The 22,031-nt window shown below is 42.3% G+C and overlaps 1 protein-coding gene across 2 annotated transcripts in view; it reads left to right on the top strand.

The window, feature by feature from the left end:
• Nucleotides 1–3,661: 3,661 nt before the first annotated feature.
• Nucleotides 3,662–22,031, top strand: part of LOC308104073 (carbohydrate sulfotransferase 15-like) — a 64,814-nt gene continuing 46,444 nt past the window's right edge. For both annotated transcript variants that reach the window (XM_080454350.1, XM_080454351.1), the window contains exon 1: nt 3,662–3,970. The gene's annotated coding sequence lies outside the window, so the exon portion shown is untranslated. The remainder of the gene's footprint in view (nt 3,971–22,031) is intronic.

Genomic DNA, 22,031 nt, shown 5'->3' with positions numbered 1-22,031 from the left:
AGCTGCTTGTTAATAAAAATAACTGCTGGGATGGGAAACTTAAAGGCAGAGTTATTTGTGTGCGTGCGACTGCGTGTGTGTGTGTGTGCGTGTGTGTGCGTGTTCATGCTTAGCAGAGAGATTATCTGCTACTGTAAGTTTATTTATTTTTGAAAGAGGAACATGGTTCTATCCTAGGTCAAAGGGGGTGTAACGCCCGGGATTCGAACCCGGGTCCTCCAGCGTGGAAAGCCAACATCTTAACCACTAAGACAAAGGAAATCCCTTATAGCTTGGGGGAGATATTAGAGTTTCAGGCCATCAGGCTGAGGTTGTGAGACACTCTGCTACACTCACCCCCCCCCCTTTTGACCTCCTCCCACGGGGAAACCCCGATCCGGGACACGGCACCAACGTAACACCCGGGATTCGAACCCAGGGTCTCCCCCGTGGAAAGCCAACGTCTTAACCACTAAGCCAAAGGGAATTCCCTATAGCTTGGGGGAGATATTAAGAGCCATCAGGCTGAGGTTGTGAGCCACTCCGCTACACTGACACACCCGGTCCTAGAGGCTAGGGGCCTTTACTGTTACGCTATGCCTGTACGTACCATTTTGAACTTAGTCGCGCATTTAGATTTCACAGACGTGAACTCAGCCTATAGCAAAATCAGCTGTGATTATCAGCAGTGAACCAGTTATTTTAGATCTCTTACACTTTGCTGGGCCGTCGTCTTGCAAATGTACGTACCGTATAGGCTACAGTCACATACTGTACCGTATGCATGGCCGCACACTAAACAAAATCGGTGCTAATAGCACAAAAAGTGGTTCTTTGGCTCGTAATAATAGCCGAACCGCTTTTGGTGCTGTATCGCACCTATCTCAAAGGTGCTACAGTATATAACGCCTTTGTCAAATGGTGCTATAATACCTGTAGAGCCATTAGCTGCCTAACCTAAGCTGAAGAACCAGTAGAGAACCTCTAAACAGGTTAACTGGGGGCTTAACTGGTTGCTTGTATGGCAGCTGTGTTATATAGCACTTAAACCACCCCAAATAACCGCAGACGAACCAGCGTTTTTTTGTGTGCACTTACCTGATTTAATGAATAAAACATAGCAGCAGACTGTATCACACCCACACATTGAATTAAATACGTTTCGAGGGGTATTTGTTAAGCTAAATCAACCACACACAAAAAAATGATTTTCTTCAGCAGCCGGGGCGGTAGTAAGTGATTTTTTCTACCCAATTTTCTTTCCTTTTTCTCCCCCTCAGTATTTTTCACCATGCTCTAATAGGGAATGAGAGTTCAATAGGCTATCCCTGTGAGGCATGTCAGACTGCAAAAATGAGGAGGGCTGGAGGCTGTGCGTGAGTCATATCTGGATCATTTGCTCTGGAGACCACAGGCAGGGATCACACAGTCACCGTCGTCATCATCGTCGTCATCATCATCTTCTTCGTCATCATCATCGTTAACATTGCCCTGGTTATCCCTGCTTTTTCGTCAAGCACACAGAAGTTCTCTGCAGTTGATATAATGTACAGGCAGGCAGGTAGAAAAATCTAGAGAGATAAATCTCCACAGTGTAAGCACTGTCGCTGGGCATGTTGTTTACTGAGACAGATTAGGTAAGGCTATATTGGATACGGAGAACTTGAGGGAGAGCAAGATACTGTAGCTAATATAGCCCAGTGGTTCTCAACCAGTGGTCCGGGGACCACCAGTGGAACTTGGGGGGGTTCCAGGTGGTCCCCAGCTAAATGATGGAGAGTTGGTATGGTAACCAAATGGACCCTTATAGATGTCTTTAACTCTTGAGAGCGTAAAATGAAACCGATCGTAATGAAACCGAACGTAATCGTAATGAAACCGATTGAAACCGATTACCGATGAAACCGTAATGAAACCGATTACCAATCGTAATGAAACCGAGCTTAAAATGAAAGCGAGCATAAAATGAAACCGAGCGTAAAATGAAACCAAATGGAAGGAGTTAAATGATTGTTAAACACCTGCATTACTTAATTTACAAGAAGTCTACACAATTAGAGAACGTAGAAGAATTGTTATTTTGACAAAATCGTTGGGTTCTGAGAGTCTAAATCTCATCAAATGGTGGTCCGTGGCTCAAATGCCGAATAAAACAATGGACCTTGATATGAGAAGGGTTGAAAACCACTGCCATGGCCTATACTTGTGGTTATTGAGCGGATAATGACGACGACGGTGAAGATGGCAACAATGATGACAGTGTTCAACGTTAGCGGTCGGTCATCCAGCAGATTATGGACCATGATTTGGGTCCTGGTGAGGTGACACAGTGTCACCACCAACCTCTGGAGGTTACTAACGAATGACTGGAGGGCAATACCTGAGCAGCCTATTTCTTAAATGACTTCACATTTTAGACCCAGATGGAGCTGCGTTGGCCACACATGGTTACATTGTGGTCAAGCACACATTCATTATGGGTGAATTGTCTCTGAATGTGTGTCTGCAGCCCAGGATGAATCATTCTGTATTTCTCTGGTCTGACCAATCTCTGTTGGGGTTCTTAACACAGCAGCTGCGTGCGTGGGGGGGCGACTGGCTGACTAACTGACTGTTTGTTCCTGCAAACAGTTTCACAATGAAGAGCATGACAACATGGCCTTGACATGGATCACGGTCAGGCTCAGGCGCCCCCCCTCTTCTTTCTATGGAAATTAACGTTGCGATGGGAACGATGTAACAAAACGAATTTCACCCACTTTTTTACCTTGTAAACCTGTGATGTGACAATAAAACTGATTCTGATTCTGATTCTGATTCTTTGCTGTTCCCATAAAAAAAAAGCTCACATTGGTGTGAATTCTATCAGAAATTATTAGACTCTCAAATGCAAGATTCTGTTCTCTCTTTTTTACTGCTGTTATTGTGTTTTTGTGTAGGAAGCATTGCAAGCCGCACCCTCTCAGTTATATGGTCTGAGCTGCAGACAATTTACTTTATAGAAAGACACCACAAATTTGGCTAAATGTGGGGGGAATATATTATTTATTTTTTTCATGTATTTATTCATGTATATTTGACAAATGGGAGTCTATCATTCTTAATTGTGACCCATGGTCTGAACAGTCTGTCCATGAGCAGCTGTCCTACTGGCCCCCTCCCCCATTGACCCCCCATTGCAACCTCACCCTGTCTAGGCTACTACTTGGAAAATATCCGTGAACCCTGAGGAGAGAGAGGGGGGAGAGAGAGAGAGAGGGGGGGGGGGAGAGAGAGAGAGAGAGAAAAAGAGAAAGAGAAAGAGAAAGAGAAAGAGAGAGAGAGAGAGAGAGAGAGAGAGAGAGAGTCACACACACACACACACACACACACACACACACACACACACACACACACACACACACACACACACACACACACACACACACACACACACACACACACACAGTGATTCCTCACAGACAGAGGGGGAGAGAGAGAGAAGAGAGAAGAGAGAGAGAGCTGGAGAGAGAGAGAGAGAGAGAGAGAGACAGACAGACAGACAGACACACACACAGTAATTCCTCATAGACAGGGGGAGAGAGAGAGGAGAGAGAAAGAGAGCTAGAGAGAGAGAGAGAGAGAGAGAGAGAGAGAGAGAGAGAGAGAGAGAGAGAGAGCTAGAGAGAGGGAGAGCTAGAGAGAGAGAGAGAGAGAGAGAGAGAGTCACAGTGATTCCTCATGGACAGGGAGAGAGAGAGAGAGAAAACACTACAGCTGTCACCACATATAGAGTCGCGCATCCAGGCGACACTTTTAACTTAAAGCACAGTTACTATCACTAAACAGGAAAAATACAAATAAATAAATAAATTAAATAGTCAACAGGGACTCATGAAATGCCACCGCGTTTATCTCGTTATTGGTGAACGTCACGATATGGGATTATTGCAAATTTAAGTTATTCCTTACGGATGGTGTAAGAGCTGCCGACTTCAAGAAGAAACTCATGGTAGGTACTATTATTTACACATTATTAGAGCCTATATGCTACAATTTTGGTTATTGCCTTAATTGGACTCCAGATTAAAATCCGAACATTCTTTGTCCGCCGTTTCCACCTCTAACTGTTACTCAAGTTGCATTAATACAGCCTCGTTTAACAACTTAACGATCTAACACGTTCTCTTGACATAATAGGCTAATTCAAGTAGGCTGAAGATCGCGAAGTTTTGAGTGATTTTCAATGTGAGATCCTTTAGAACATTAGACAGACAGTAACATAACGGGCTCCTTTCAGAGGGAGAGGCACCGCGCCGCTCGCCGCTATGAATGAATGAATGCAGGCTACTATGTATCCTTTCTGTAACTCAGGAGTTCACACAGTTTACTCAGAATTTAAGTGGGAGAAAAAAATGTTGCCGGCGATGTTGAAGTAAAGTATAACTACTACACCATGTGGACGGAGACATCTGAAGGGGAAATGTGGCAACATTGTGTTTAGTGCTTCATCAGCGTTTATATCGCCAATGATGTTCAGCACTTGCTGTCATCCAAGATCGCACGTGTAACGGATTTCTTCTGTTTCTGTTAATAATGATAATATTAGCCTATAATACTAATGTGGAATAACCAGTGGAAGCCACATTAATATTATAGGCTAATTATTATTATTAACAGAAATATACGTAACCATACGTGATTCCATTGGACAGCTTTCGTTTAGAGAAAGAAAATGACTATTTGTTTTTGGGTTCTTGGGTTTTAAAACAATGTATTTCCTTTAGTGGACCACTATAGGAAATACAGTGTTAAAACCCTGCAAGAACCCCAAACAAATAGTCTTTTTTTTTTCTCTAAACAAAAGCTGTCCAATGGAATCACGTATCATGGGCTTGAGAGGAACGGAGTGGTCCTCTCTTTGTCCTACCTGAAGCCCGGTTTATACTTCGTACTTACGACGGTGCCGCGTGCCAAAAGGAACAGCGTGCAAAAGGCGTTCTTCTTTCTTATTAGGCTATAGAAGATTAGAAGCTCCTTTTCATGGATAGAAGCAATTATAAGCACCAATTGCTGTAGAAATAATCGCGCTGCATAAATTCTTTATACCACTTTAATTTGATGATATCCTGCCCTGTTTGATGGTTCTATATAAACCCTTGTTATAGTGAATAGTGATTTGGGGAGGTGGCCCACTCAAGGTGCGCGCCTATACACTCCCCACGCGCGCACGTGCTGCACGCACAAACACGCATGCACCCACACACACATAAGGCTGGGCAATATATCGATACTGTGTAGATATTGTGATATGAGATGAGATTAGATATCATCAGGGATTTAATTTAGGATATTTTGGTATGATGATATGGCATCCCAGCAATGTTGTCTTTTCAAGATTCAGTATTTTCTTATACATCTTGTGTATGAGTAGACTACATTATTCTTTTGTTCTGGATCCTCAGACATTGTATAGCAGCAATAAAAAAGGGGGGGGGGGTTAATCAAAGAATAGCAGCAATAGAAAAAGACAGCCAGGATAACCAGTTTGAATGCTGTATTATCACACTTGTGGTGCTTTAAGGTGCTGTGTGCAAGGTTCCTATAAAGTTATAAACATCTATATACAGTACATCTCTGTGTGTGATAGCTGCAAAGTGACCTGTGCCAGTGTCTGTAGCGCAGTTGTTCTCAAAGTGGGGTCTGGGGACCCCCAGGGGTCCCGTCCTTGAGGAGGTTTCAGGCTACTTGAAAATAGCAGATCTACAAACTCACACTACAAGACTCATTGTATGAGCTTCTATTGTATAGATCTTCTATTTTCAAAGAAATCTTGAAAGAAATGGTAAAATTTGGGAAAACCTTTGAAATATTTTAACAGCACACATCTTTTGGCACACATCATTTTCAGATGGGGTTCCACAGCCAGATATATTCATCTGGGGGTATGATGTGATCAATATCAATATTGGGTCAAAGAATATTGTGATATTTGATTTTGTCCATGTTATTTAGCCCTACACACATTTTCTTTTTTCTTTTGTTTTGGTTAGAGGATTGTCTAAATGTTTTGGTTCATTGGGAATGAATGCACCTAAACTTGAGGGCCTACTCTATCCTGATTATCTAATTGCTTTTTCTTTGTGGCGGTGGGTGTGGTGCTTTAACATGACACATTTTGCTCTCATGCGTATTAAGGTATTTAAGGAGTATAGGCACACCATTTTCCATACTGACCTGATGAAGATCCTGTGAGATCGAAACGTTGTCGAAAATAATAAAGTCAATCTTTTACCTGGAAAATGGTGTGCGGGCTCTACCTCCTCTCACATTAGTTTCATTGGCCCAGCAGCCACCGTCGATGTGAGTGTAAATAAGTATGCCATTAAGGTATTTAATAAATCTTATGACATGATTGTGTTTGCATGCATGTGTGTGTGTGTGTGTGTGTGTGTGTGTGTGTGTGTGTGTGTGTGTGTGTGTGTGTGCGTGTGCGTGTGCGTGCGCAGTGATTGAGACATGCCTACAGGGAGGGTGCATCACTTCGCTTAAAGGGATAGTTCACCCTAAACATTACTTTTTTCCTATCGATTAGTCACTCCATGGAGCCTTGAATTCATGGATATTTTTTTGTTTTTGTCGCATTCCTAAGCCAATAATTTGATGACCAGCGGACCGAGTGGAGACACAAAGGACTCTTTGTGTCTCTTACCCTACCGGAACCGCTGCCTACCGGAACCGCTGCCAGTCATCAAATTATTGGCTTAGGAATGTGACAACAAAAAAAAACATGAATTCAAGGCTCCATGGGGTGACTAATTGATAGGAAAAAAAGTCATTTTGGGGGTGAACTATCCCTTTAATATTGCTCTTTCGCCAGCCTTATTCTCTCAAGTTGAATACCTTCCAACCAATTAACCCCATATACTGTACATGTGTGCCATCAACCGATTAGGGACAATGGGAACAAAATAGCAGCATTAATCCCAGCTAAAGCTCAAAGAAAATGTCAAACCGCATGCACTGGCCAGTCTGTAGGAGCACACACCCTGTAGACTTATCCTGTTGTAGAGAAGTGACATTTTGATTGGTTCGTATTTCCCCACGATGCAGACATAATGTTTAGGTCTATCATGAAAGGGCTAGACGCCCGCTTACACTCTGTTTGTCGTGTCTCTGAGGATAGATCTATCGAGCCGTTTGCTCAGGGCCCACTAGTTAGAACAGTCTGCCTAAGTGCCTATAGCGGCGAGAAGGGGTGGATGGGGAGGGGGGGGGGGGGTGGGGGGCGTGATTGTGGGGGCGTGATAACTACAGAGGGGGATTCTTTTTTTTCTTCTCTGCAAAATATATTATTATGCATGCGAGTGGGCTGGATGATTACAATGATATAAATGCCACCACTGGGTGTAGTGCGCGTGGCCTCTCTTTTATAGTGTCGCTTATTTCATCTCCTCTCCCATTGTAGAAAGGCTACTATATGAAGGGAATCAAGCGCTTTAATAGATGGCATTGTCAGCGATAAGGCCAAGACGCAGTATTTTGGTTTATCGTCTTTCTTGATTTAAACCCACTTTGTTTTTTACAGGCGGCACTGATGAAGTATTTATTTCAGAGACTTTGAAGTAATGAATCACACACTTCATTGCCTTGGATACTGTTCAAATACTCCTCAAAACACCAACAGTAGTGGTTTATAATGTTTCTATGGTACAGACCAGTGGTGGAAAGTAACTAAGTACATTTACTTAAGAACTGTACTTGAGTACAATTTTGAGGTATTTGTACTTTACTTGAGTATTTCCAATTTCCAATACTTTTACTTCTACTCCACTACATCTCAGAGGCAAATATTGTACTTTTACTCCACTACAATTATTTGAAAACTTTAGTTACTAGTTACTTAGCAGATATACATGATCATTATAAAACATACATTAACCACTTTAGCCCTGTTTTATATAGGCTATTTGAAAATAGCAGATCTACAAGCTATCGCGACGCGTTGTGAGCTTGTAGATGTGCTATGTTCAAACATTTTAGTAATTTTACTTTTGGTACTTTAAGTACATTTTGATACCAATACTTTTGTACTTTTACTCAAGTAAATTTTGAATTCCGGACATTTACTTGTAACAGAGTACTTCTACATTGCAGTATTGATAATTTTACATTTGAGTTCTTTTTACACCACTGGTACAGACAGAAAGTAATACGGACGAGTGAATGAATAACATTTATAGGTTGTGACACTTCAATTATGAAACAAACAAGACTGAAGACGGTGATGTTTTTTTTGTTTGCCCAACTTGTATGTATGCATGTTCAAGTCATCACAGTGGCAATTACAGCATCGGGGATGGCTTTTCCGTCAGTGCCAAGGCTTCCATAATTGTGAGGTTTCTTTGATAAGGCAGCAGTGCTCGGTAATGGACTACACAATACAATCCTGAGTGTTTATCTAACTTTCAGAGTGTACAAAATGGAACCAAATGGACTAGTAGAGGTCCATTTGGTCCATTTATTCACTCTCTGAGTTAAATTAGCACTCAGGATTTTACAGCAGAGACACATGGACTCAGTCTCAGTTAATGTCATACACAAAGGTGGAGGGGACATTACTGAAATCTGTGTTGGGAGATGATGACCCCTTTCTCCAGAACAGGCATTGAATTTTTACTTCCACTACCCAGGGAATTGATTTCAAACAGCCTCTTTTATGGGCATCTCATAATGGAAAAACGGGAAGAATGTAGCAGCACATGAGATTACATGCACTGGGCTGTTGGTCCTTTCAGCTTCATGGCCTTAGGTCATTAACCCATTAAGACCGGGAAAGCATCTCTGTCATTTTCAGATTTCTTTGGCTATTTAAAAAAAAGGTGCAGATATACAAGCTCATAGCGCAGCACCGAGTGCCGCGCTATGAGCTTGTAGATCTGCAAAAAAAAAAAAAAGTGGAAAACTTGTGCAAATCTTTGAACATATATATATGTTTTAAAGCGAACAATTTTAACTCCGATCTGTGCTTCTGGGGGTCCCTGGAACAACATATTTTGAGATGGGGGTCTGTGGCCAAATGCATATCATTTTGGGGGTCCTTGACATGGAAAAGTTGCAGCACCACTGATATAGCAACATAGCCTACTGTTAGGATTTAGAAAACATTTTTAGATCATGTATTTGGCCGTGGACCCCCTTCTCAAAATGTTTTGTTCCAGGGACCGCCCAGAAGCAAAGAATTGAGTTACAAATGTTCGCTTTGAAAAAAAATCTATATATTCAAAGATTTGCACACATTTTTCACGTAAAAAAAAAAAAAAGCTGATCTACAAGCTCGTAGCGCGGCACTCGGTGCCACGCTACGAGCTTGTATATCTGCTATTTTCTGAATAGCCGAAGAAATCTTAAAAATTACACACAGATGCATTCCCGGTCTTAATGGATTAACCATTGACACCCCCGTCACATGAATCCTCACATCTCGGCGTAAACGTGCTGCTTACACAGACTGGATTAATGGGAATTTGCGAGATGAAACACACAAGCTCTCCTTTCCTTCTGAGATTCTGCGCTCTCATGAAAGAGCCGGGGCTTTGTGTGGGAAACCTAATTCCATCTAGGAATTACCCACTATTATTGGATGGGCCCTGGTCCCATGTCGTTAGAGGATCGCCTTTTATGTCATTTACAAAGAATAAAAGCTGCGTATTCTGGGCAATGGGACGTCCTTTATTTGTCAGGGCACTTGGGTCCAAATCATAGACTTTCAAGTGGTTTTGTTCCGCATCCCCCATTTAGGTCCCACATGGATTTAGCTTTGAGGCAAATTGTTTATTCTCATTAAAGCAAGAATGTTGCATTCTGAATAATTTTTCTTTTAACCGCTTAAACAATACCTCATTGACTGCATGGGGTCCCCCAGGGGTCCCTCTCTACTTGGTCCCCTCCTTTTTTCCCCTCTACACCAAATCTCTATGCGGAAAATAGTCAATCTAAAAGCTCACAGCATGTCACAACACTTGTAGATCTGCTATTTTTGCAGCAATGTTTGCCTATTTTTGCAGAATGCAAGATGCTAGAAAAGAGAACCGTGAGAAAAGAGATGTGGTTAAGACAAGAGAACTGCTCTCATGACCCGTAAGAAACAAATATGACTTAAAACTTGTAGATCTGCTATTTTTGCAGTAATGTTTGCCTATTTTCACAGAATGTGAGATGCTATAGAAAAGAGAACCGTGCGAAAAGAGATGTGGTTCAGAAAAGAGAACTGTGAGAAAAGAGAACTGCTCCGCATGACCCGTTAGAAACAAATATGACTGAAAACGGATTTGTATCATATTTGTGTTCAGGCTCAGGCTTAGAAGGTCAAGGTTCGTCTTATTCTGTATTCACTGTAAGTCAAAACCACAAATATTTGTTGTACTTCTCAAAGTTAAGTAAACACAGATGATTTTAACGTGCACAGCATACACTGTATCTAACTTCTGTTGCTGACTTTGATCCCCCGGGCTCTCCTCCACAGCTGCAGGGTGTCTTCATCTCAGTACCTTCTTCTGACCAACGTTCCCAAAAGACCCTCACATCCTGGCCTCGCGCTGACCTCGCAAAAACCTTTTTATTTCTGTTTTCCTTGTGTCTGAAAGGTCTCTCTCTGTGTTTCTCAAACGAAGCATCTGACAGGGGATCTTGTATTTTAACACTGTACACACATCCAGTGTGTCATCAGGGACTTTTATGTGGAAAGCTTGAAAGGGTTTTCAAGTTTAGAGAGCGCACTCTGACACACAACTCGTCCACCTACACACCAATACAGGCAGAAAGGATTGACAAAGACAAGAACCTCTGCATGAGGTGCTGATAATGGTTTCAGCGTCCAAGGGGAATGCATTTGGAGGATATCTCCAAATGCAGTGTGTGCAGTTGGATCTTTTGCGCAGTCCGAAATTTTGGCCAATGGTGGTGCAAGAGGAAAGGGGTCACCAAAATCAATAAGGGCCATCCTGTAGACTCTAGAGGATGGCCCTTATTTTTTCCCCTCTTCTTCCCGGTGCGGCGTATACCGGCGCTGAATCTTTTAACGGAACGCCGTATACCGACCCACTTTTGACCCCTGCCAGTACCTGGCAGGCGAGTACAGGTGATGGCCCCATGAAGACAAAGCCATACATTTGCATTTCTATGTGCGAGGCAAGGGACGCTTCACCGAATGGACTCGGTGCGGTGGTGATTGGCTGTGTGTCCGTGACGGACGATGAGCCAATGGCTCACGGCAGCGGCATCCCACGTATGTATTGTTGTCGGGGGGGGGACTGCTCAACAGTCAAAAAGCTCAAAAAGGTGCACAACGCAAAAGGAGTCAAATGTTGGACAGACAGCCATCGTCATATAGCCATCCGTAAGAGCCCCGCCACTAATGAGGCTGCAAACAAATGATGTCCACGCACTCTTTTCAGGAGAGAAATCCTTTAGACAGTGGTGTAAAGTAACTAAGTACATTTACTCAAGTACTGTACTTGTCTTGGTACTTTTACTCAAGTAAATGTTGAATTCCGGACTATTTCCGTAACAGAGTATTTCTACATTGCAGTATACTTTTACTCAAGTAAAAAATGTGAGTACTTTTTTACACTGTCTCAAATGTCAGATTTGTGATCTTTCCAGTCTTTTGCCACCACAATGGCTCGAGTTTGCGGTTTGTAATGATATTCCTGCCAAAACATATAGTTGCTCGCTATCGTGTGTGTTTGAGTGCATGATGCCATCTGTTGTAAACAGGCTCGCTCTCCAAGCGATTCAGTCGTGGCCTCAGCCAAGTGTTTGCTGTCCTAATGGTTATTTTCGGATCGGATGACTATTCTCTCTGTCTCGTGGGAATGTAGTCATCCGAATGCATAGAGATGTCACTCCTTTGCTTGTACAATAAAAGCAAGAAAAACATCCTGAGTGTGTTTCCGGGAGGAATAACTCATCAGAATGCTGATGGCGTTTTTGCATCATCACACGCAAAAAAAAACAGAGATACTGGCTGTCGCATGGCGTTTTCCTTTTATGCTGCATCCCTTATTCAGAAGAGATGTCCCAGGGTATTCAGTGGCCTATCAAAACACCTCAGGCCTTAAACACGCTTGCCTTTAAGCGCCTGGCCTGTCACCGGTAACTCTTTGTCGCTGGAAATGTTTCATAGACTGCTGTTTTGAATGAGTTGCTTTGTGGGCTTCCAGTTCCATCTATGGATGACAGCGAGCTCTAGCTTTGGAGTATAATGCCTAAATTCACAGCCTAAACTCTTGTCGTATGACAGAGCTTCGCTGCCGGAAATGGCAGATCTACAAGCTCACAATATGTCACGCAGTGCGACGCATTGTGAGTTTTTAGCAGTGGTGGAGAAATTACTCAAATGTTTTACTTAAGTAAAAGTATCAATACTGCAATGTAGAAGTACTCACAAGTCAAAGTCCAGAATTCCAAATTTACTTGAGTAAAGTGCAAAAGTATTGGTATCAAAATGTACTTAAAGTACCAAAAGTAAAAGTACTAAAATGTTTGAAAATTGCAGATGTACGAGCTCACAACGCGCCGCGATGCGACGTGTTGTGAGCTTGTAGATCGGCTATTTTCAAATGGCCCAGGTATAAAATAGGGCTAAAGTGGTTAATGTATGTTTTATAATGTAATAATTTATATCTGCAAAGTAACTAGTAACTCAAGTTTTCAAATAATTGCAGTGGAGTAAAAGTACAATATTTGCTTCTGAGATGTATAGTGGAGTAGAAGTAAAAGTATAGACAATTGGAAATACTCCAGTAAAGTAAAAGTACCTCAAAATTGTACTTAAGTAAATGTACTTAGTTACTTTACACCACTGGCTTTTAGATAGGCTGTACGATGAAATCGGGAAATGTTGTTTGGCAGCAATGGCCGAGTATAGGAGTTGGACTGTGACTGTGCCAGCAAAATAATTGTGCATGAGAGAGGCATGGTTGATTGATGGCTGCCCCAATGAAGTTGTGTTATGTATTCCTGATGAGAGTATGTAGATGACCGGGATGGATTTATGTGGACGTTTGCAAGAGGGGGAGCGCTTCCAAGGAGGTGATGTCTGTTTGAAGGGGGCCAATCCGAGGCTATTGCTCAATGTGATTGATGGGCTCGCGGTGATTAAGTTAACATGCTGACAGCCATTAATCTGCTTATCTTGAGAATGGCATGAGTGGAAGTCTTTATATCCAATGTTTTTGGCTCCTCTGTAACACAAGGGGAAGTGTGATAGCGTTCCTTAATCTCAGTCCATGTTAAACCACTTTCAACCCTTTTGTGGGCATGAAATGGTAAATTAAATGGTAAATGGTGCATTTATATCCAAAGCGCCTTTATCCAAAGCACTTGACAATGTGCATTACATTCACATACCGATGGCAGAGGAAACCATGCAAGGCACCAAAGAGCTCAAGGCTCGTTCAAGGTTCACGTAGATGGGTTTTCATGTGCATCAGGGGTGAGGACGCTCGTGCGTTCGTTATTACACCTAGCATAGTCCATACGTTTAATACGAGAACGTATAGGCCTGGCCTATACACCTATTCATATACTAGACGGCAGTTGCGAGAGTATGTAGCATATCCATAATGCAATGCTACAGTTTGAGACGGAAGTAGGAAGTCAAGGCGTAGCTTCAGCCTTGTTGTTGTTCAGTTGTTGTTGTTGTTATTGTTGTTGTTGGAAACATGTCGGACGCTGATTTGAATGCCGAAGAGGAGCTGTTGTTGCTGATGCTTTTGAGAAGAAGGGCCAAGGCAAGGCAGGGCCAAGGCAAAGAGTCTACAGGAGGCTGAGCTGAAAAAAATCAGAGCTCGTTTTGCATAAAACGTTTTGATGTTGTTGCCTGTCTACGCGAGGCAGACTGTTTAGTGTAAGGAAATTATGTCCCAAGAATACAATTATTTTGATGGCCAGTAAAGGCTGACAGCCTTTCCTGGGAGCAGTTAGGCCGGGTTATGTGTCTTGCTCAAGGACACTTCGACACTTCTAACTCAGGGACGGGCTCCAAGGGCATATAGGTGACCATATTTGCCATTTGTCATAAGACAAAGTATACGGTGTAGGGCTTAAGTAGTTACTCTTGTCAAGTCCTTCAAAAAACTAAAATAAATCCAAGGGAATTTTTATGAATCTCTCCACGTGATTTTTGAAGCATAAATGGACCGTATGTGATTTATTTGTGGAACTTTTTTTTAAAGAACATGAGATGGCGCATCATGTAAGGTGACCATCAAGCTGAGGTTTGGGTTAGAAACTGCTGAGTAAGGAGGTGCATCTGGCAGCCCACAGAGTTGCTATGCCTGTCTCTGCCAAGTGGTTGGGTCATTGCTTGTATTAATGACGCATGAAGAAATCAACTGGTTTTTATATGCCTCGCCATCTGTATTGAGTTGTGCTATAAAGATGGATTTCATCAAATGAGAATAGTACTTTGATGGATGGGGGATGCCTGCGGTGGATGCTAGCCTATCGCTTCTGGTGCTTAAGTTGTGGCTTTTTTCCTATGAAATATTCCAAATGGAAGAATCATTTCTGTGGTCAGCAGTGCTATTCAAAAGCCACTGACTCATGGCGTGTTCGTCATTGTTGCCATTAAAGCCATAGTGCACACAGTCTCTGCTGGTGTGATAAGCTAAAACCACATGTATTTTAGCGTTAGGATGATTAGATTATTAGATAGACAGACAGACAGACAGACAGACAGACAGACAGACAGACAGACAGACAGAACTATGCAGTATATTGATCCCATGAGGGAAATTCAGTTGTCATGGCAGTACCGGCGTATAAACACAAATACAGAAAAAAGAGATACAACGAAGAAAAAAAATTATAATAATAATAATTAAAATACAAATATTAATTTTAATAATCAATTAATAATTATTTTGTATAATAATTATACATTAGCTATGCAGCTAGGCTACATCCAGGGTAAGGGAGGGGAAATTGCTTTTACAGCTTCACCCAGCTGATGGCTGCTCAAGTGGTGGTGGGGGGGTGGGGGGGGCTAACTAGTATCTAGTTAGGCCTACATGATTTTTTCAGTGCTTGTGTTTTGGAGCAACAAATCACAAGCCACAATTAGGTCTCTCTTATTGACAATCCACTGAATTCTTCCATTTTCCATAACTCGTCTCAAAGAAAATACAAGTCAATGGGGGGAAATTGTATGTTTAATACATGTATCTGTGAAACGTATTGGAGTGTTCTCCTTTTCCACACATGATTTTTTAGCATCTATATACACCCTGGCTTTGGGCTCATGTGCACTTTCATGTAGTGCCATGGAATCCCTTAGGTTTGCAGAAAGACCCAATATTAGTGGTTGTGCTGCGGAGCTCCGTACTGGAGCTCCGTACTGAAGTATCTGTCTTCCAGATGTCACTCTAATGGGCCTAAGCACGGAGCTGTGGGGGCCGGGGCCCCCAGAATTGTACTATCACTATAGGGAAGGATGTGTTCATTTTCCAATTACCTCCGGCTACACTTTTTCAATGAGGAACTGTGAAACCTTTCAATACCACACGTAATCTTTCACCTCACTGTTCTATCCGAACCACGAGCATATATTGTTGTACACTAGAACATTTTCACGCACGCACGACTTCTTGCTCTCCTCTGAGCATCACAGGCATTTTTTTGGGGGCTTTTTTTATGCCTTTATAAATAGGACAGTAGACTGACACGCAGCAAAGGTCGTCGGGAACGGGATTCGAACCCCCTGACACGCTGTCAGGCTGGCATTGCAGCCCTAGGGTGCCTGGACCGCCACGCTGCGGCCCCAGGCCATCACAGGCAGTTTTTTATCCCTTTCTGCTATATGTGGATGTGTTGTGGATGTGTCTGCAGCGATTTTACCAATACGGTAAATCAGTGTCTCAGAAACCCAAAATAAGAGACCTTGGGCTCTAGTTTGAGGGCGGTAATGTTAAAGTTTATTGGCAGCGCAATTGATGGGAGCATAAGTTTGATTCACAGCAGCGGGGTTGGTACAGCTGGCGCGACATAAATAAAAGTAAAAGAGTCAAAAGTAAAAACTCTGGGCAGTTGGTATGAGGCTCGACCATTATTAAAGGGATAGTTCACCCCCAAAATGATCTTTTCTATCGATTAGTCACCCCATGTAGACTTGAATTCATGGATATTTTTCTGTTTTTGTCGCATTCCTAAGCCAATAATTTGATGACTGCCAGCGGTTTCCGGTAGGAGACACAAAGAGTCTCCTTTGTGTCTCCTACCGGAACCGCTGCCTACCGGTCCGCTGGTCATCAAATTATTTTCTTAGGAATGCGACAAAAAAAAACACACTTTCAACCTGGCATCCCTATTTTGGGCATGTCATTAGCCTATAATAGGCGAAATGTTTCAAAGATTTAAAAACATATTCATAAGTGTAGTTTACTGCGCTGAAGGTCCATATGACGAAGGTCCAAATGCACACAAAGAAAAAGGTCCCGCACACTGTCTAGGACTTGCAAAAGACTTTAAGCAAAGAACGTTTCTGTCCTTAGACCTTCATCAGGGAAACCATGTTTGACCTTTGTCTTTGTGTGCATATGTTAATGCCTTAAAACCTTTGTTGTATGAATCTGTGGGCATAACCACAGCGGGGTCTTCCTTATGTTTCCTTCCAGGCCGGGGGCAGCCCTTTTGTGTACCCATGACACCGAAGGAATGCTGACCTGCAGATCGTGATGACTCAATACAAATGCTGGCATTGAAAACAAGGCAGTCGTGCCAGCAGAGGCCTTAAGCCCTGTGAGGCGCACCTGAGCAAGCCGGTTGAGATTGCACATGGTTAGTTTCCGACATGGAGACGACATGGTCCACATTCCGTCAGTGTCAACACTGAACATAAAGCAAGTGATTTGAACATGAGCCAAATCGCAAAAACATACAGTTTAGTAGGGTTTGTTAACTACCCAATGGCTTCTAAAAATGCTTTGTTGCAGCTTCTGTTAGTTAATGGAATTTCAGAGTCCTATACTTACTTACATGGTCTGCAAACCTGTCAAGCCCCTAGGCCTAGACTACTTGTAATGTAAGACAACTAACAGTCATAGTTGAAATATGTGAACCATTTTGGATTAGCCATTTTTCATCACATTTGTGTGCTGTGGGTGTGAGTGCGTGCATGCGTGCTTGTCCGTACCTACTCTCACAAACCGCTGGACCAATCAGTGCCATCCTTCAACCTAAAACTTTGCTCCCCCATGTTTGATCAAGTATAGGCACCCTTGACATGCTCCCCTCACTAGGCCTACTCTTACTTATAAAGACTCATTTAACAAAAAGTTTAAAGTAAAACCTTTTCAAGTCTCAATATTAGAAAATAGACACTGAACCAAAAATGCAAACACCTTAAAATGGGTTGTATGAATTATATTAAAAGTACAGTCAATGGTAACCAGGGAATGCACATGCCTCCATGAATCTCTGCTTTGTTCTCTGCTGGCTATCGGGAGAGTTTGTTTTTGTTTTGCTTTATTGATTCGCACAATACAAATAGTACATATGGGTAACAATTTAAAAAACACAGAAATAAGTGCAGGTGAGAAAGGAAACCAACCCTATAGGACTTAATATACAAGGCTCTCAACTAAAATAAAAAACAACGTAAAGTAAGTTGAACATAATAATCAAACATAACACAAGACAACCACAAATACTGAGTGTGAAGCTAAGTGTGTGTGTGTGTGTGTGTGTGTGTGTGTGTGTGTGCGTGTAGGGCTACAGTGGAAACTGTACAGTATGTATTCATTTGCATGTTGCACAAGGATATGTGACTGCATGTATCCCGTAGATGTACAAACGACCCTCTGAGATATTACGGCGCTCAGGGTGTGCTGGAATCCGCTGCTTAAAAAGCCAAAAACTGCTGTGACCATTGAGGGATCCTGGAGGGCCCTGTTGACAATTTCGCACGCACGCACACACACACGTATGTCCTGCAACAGATTCATTCATTCATCAAAGACCATCATCAGGACAATCATCATGCTCTGCAGAGAAACGACGAGTCATAATGTCTGTTGGTGACAAATTTGACGCATCATTTATCCTAACACTCAAACATAACCCTATACTTAGTTGAGCGGAATCTGTTCTATTTTCGGCTGAGATATTTAGAATGTTCATCCCAGAATAGGGACACTTAGGTTCATGTGGTTAAACTTGAGCAATCCTACTTGTATCTCTAAAGGGGATGTGTGTGTTTGCCTCCAACCTACAGTATGATGCATGATTCATAGAATTCTCATGATGCGATATGGCAATACAGTTCTTGTTCATCACCAAAAACCTATTGCTGTCATGGCTACTAAATCCAGTGGTGTAAAGTAGCTAAGTACATGTACTCAAGTACTGTACTTAAGTAAAGTTTTGAGGTATCTGTACTTTACTTGTATTTCCAAATTCCAATACTTTTACTTTTACTCCACTACATCTCAGTGGCATATATTGTACTTTTAGTCCACTACAATTATTTTAAAACTTTAGTTACTAGTTACTAGTTACTTACTAGTTAGATTTTGTTTATTATTACAAAACATACTGTACATTAACCACTTCAGAAATATTTGAAAATAGCCGATCTACAAGCTCACAATGCGTTGCGATGCAACGCATTGTGAGCTGCTATTTTCAAAGGATTTTGATACCATTGCAAATGTCCTTGAAATGGGATATTCTGGGTACTTTTACTTTTGGTACTTTAAGTACATTTTGATGCCACAATTCTGTACTTTTACTCAAGTAAATGTTTTATTCCGGACTTTTACTTGTAACAGAGTATTTCTACATTGCAGTATTGATACTTTTACTGACTGTCACATCTCAGGGATGGGCCCGATGCAAACAGATTTAGGGGGACGCCATCAATGGCGCACCCCAGAGGACGCATAACTAATTCATTGCCTTGCCAATTCTCCAGTTATGATAGACGGTATTTTATCTGCCTCCTATTGCATTAGTCTTAGATAATGAAGGCTGAACAAATACTTGGGCTTCACAGGATGCCAGGTTAAGGCTCAAGTTTAAGTTAAGAGCATTAAAGGAGAATTCCGGACAAATTAAGTGTTATCTTTCATGTCTCGTTACTCACCTAGCGACGTAAAAAGTGGCGTTCTTTTTTTCCATATATTCCCCTGTCGTCATTTTTTAAACACCCTCCGTTGTTATAATGGGAGCGAGTGGGTTAGTGAAGTTCGTCTATTATAACCGATGCAATGTTATTTTTTTCTCTACTACGATTCATTGTAGAGTCTCATGATAGTCAAACATGCGCTGAAAATCTTTTTCACTTTTTACGTCGCTAGGTGAGTAACGAGACATGAAAGATAACACTTAATTTGTCCGGAATTCTCCTTTAAGAGGTCTCTCATTACTTTTCGGAGGATTAATTACAACGGCATCTCAATTTGTTTTGTGTTTTTGAGGGGGGCATCATTTGATTTAAGGTTGCCAATACGTTCCACCTCTCTACCAGACGGATCACTTACACCGTAAATGTAAGTGTATTCGGGCATAAATCTCACTAATACTTGCATCCTTTTCAGTAGATTGTAGCGAAGGCAATTTCATCACAACTCTATCTGCTTGGCCAAGTCGTGACGAATTGCGGGCGAGGGAGAAAATGTTATGACTACGCCTCCTCATCCGTCTTCCCCGCGGTGTAAGAGCCACGGTGTCTGACTATTGCCCTTTACTGGTCCAGCAAGGTTCTCACACACGGGCATTGGGCTGGCGGCACCGATATGAAATTCCATGCAGGCACAAATTGGCAACGTCATCCCCCACAAAATGATAGCTGCTGTAATGACACTAACATTCACACAAATTCCTTTGCACTCTCCAAGTGACCTCGACGCTGTAGTCTGGTGCAGTGTTGCCAGGAAGTCTGCGAGATATAAACAGCCCTACAGGGAAGTCTCACACTTGAACACGACATTTCAAGCCTGTCTGGTAAACGGAACTCAATATTAACCTTTGACCCTGGCGAGACGTATAGCTGCTTGACGAGTGTACGGCAGGCTTTTGTTTATCACTCTGGGTTTTCTCGTTGGAGGGACTGGCGCACTCGGCCGGCGCGGTGTTTTCTCACAGTTCTATGCGTGTGCTGACAGAATATCCCTGTCTGCGCAGATAGAGATTCCCCAAGTAGCTGGTGTTACTGATGTGGCCGTGTCAGCAATATTCTGCTGTAAATGTGCAAATTTGACTGATGATTTAGTCAGTGGTGGAAAAAGTGCTCACATTTTTTACTTAAGTTAAAAGTATCAATACTGCAATGTAGAAATACTCTGTTACAAGTAAAAGTCCGGAATTCAAAATTTACTTGAGTAAAAGTACAAAAGTATTGGTATCAAAATGTACTAAAAGTACCAAAGTACCAAAAGTAGCACAAGTACTCATTATGCAGAATGTCTCATTTCACAAGTTTTCATGTATACAAATCTTTTGAAAATAGCAGATCTACAAGCTCACAATGCGTCGCATCCGCTGCTGCCTGGTGACAGTTACAGTGACTAAACCAGTTTGATAAATACATTCTGTGTGAATTCACACGTTTCCTTGCCAGTCACAGGCCAGGCCAGCGCTCCCTCCACCACGTCTGCATCCCTGCACCCCTGGCAGCAGTAGGCTGTGTAAACACAGGAAAAGAGGCTTTGACTTTGAACTCCAGACGTCTAAGGCCAACCGTATATAAGAGGGGAAACCTACATTGTTTCTCCCTGGAGGACCTCAGGAGGGGGCAGAGAATTAGAGGTGTAATTATAGCTTTCTTTAGAAACATAGCGGACCGTAAGGTTCCTCTGACACATGGCGCAGTGCTCCCCTCAATGACTAAAGCCTTTTGGACGACTTTCCCTCCCGGTAATTCAATGAACAGAGATGCAGATGAGTCTAAGTTTAAGCTTCAACAACTTCCAAATTGGAACCCTGTAGGGAATTCCAAAGGGGGAAAGTTGAAAATCTGTGATTGTGCCGGAGTTAATCAGAGAACTGGCAGGGGTGGTTAGTCAGGGGTTTGTTTTGGTCAGGGGTCTGCAAGCATTCTCAAGTGAGTCATTTCTAGATTGAGAGAGTCGCTCGGGTGGGTAAACAAGTTTATTTAATCGGGGGGATAAGGGCTGGGGGGCGGGGGGGTTGCTGAGTACTGAAAAACACATTTCTTTCAACTAATGGACTACTTTGTGAAAGTAAAGCCTCATTTAGTATAACAAATGAACTCCGCTTTACTCCCTCGGTTCTCCTTTTCCGTCTCTCGCAAGGAAATCAGATTGGCACTTCAGACCTTTAACAGATCACTCAGGCATTGCAACAGTGCATGGCATCACCACTCTCTCTCTCTCTCTGGTGTACTGAACTGCCAAGCTGATGTTTGTGGCTGTCTGGTGGTGAGGACAATAAATGACAGGGAGATATGATGACACGCTCCATCCAGCCATCTCAGTGGGCCTCTCTTGCGACCGGCGGGGCTCAGTACAGAATGATACACGTCGCAGTGGCAATTTGCAACTCGTAATACATGCACTCTGAGATTTCGCACTTGTTAAAAGATTCAGAAGCATTGGTGACAGCGGGTATTGTGTTATGATCGCTGGGTTGCATTTTATAGTGCTATATAGTCACTCACTGCGGTTGTAAACTTGTGATAACAAGCTGAGGCATGAGAGCAAAGAATTTACGTTTAATAATATTAATTCAAGTGAATTTTCAAGAGGAGTTAATAAATTATACACTTTTGAATATGATCCACAACCTGCTATGGAGTATTTTGTGTTAGATGCTGTTACTTTGCCAGATATTTACAGTAAAGAAGTGGGGCATTGACTATCATCCAAAAAGGATGTGACATTTCCAAGCAAGAAACGGTATTGATAAATAATGAAAGCATTTTTTCATGTCAGTTTCAGTAAAGTCTTCAATATAAACACTTTCCTGGTTTCTTGGATGATTATCAGTTAAGATTTACGTGATCAAGTTTGCACACACACGCACGCACGCACGCACGCACGCACGCACGC

Source organism: Gymnoscopelus braueri (assembly GCF_963280865.1).
Source record: "Gymnoscopelus braueri genome assembly, chromosome: 17".
In the NCBI taxonomy this organism is placed as follows: domain Eukaryota; kingdom Metazoa; phylum Chordata; class Actinopteri; order Myctophiformes; family Myctophidae; genus Gymnoscopelus; species Gymnoscopelus braueri.
Note: the sequence above shows the minus strand (reverse complement) of the source record. Positions and strands in the feature narration are given on the sequence as shown.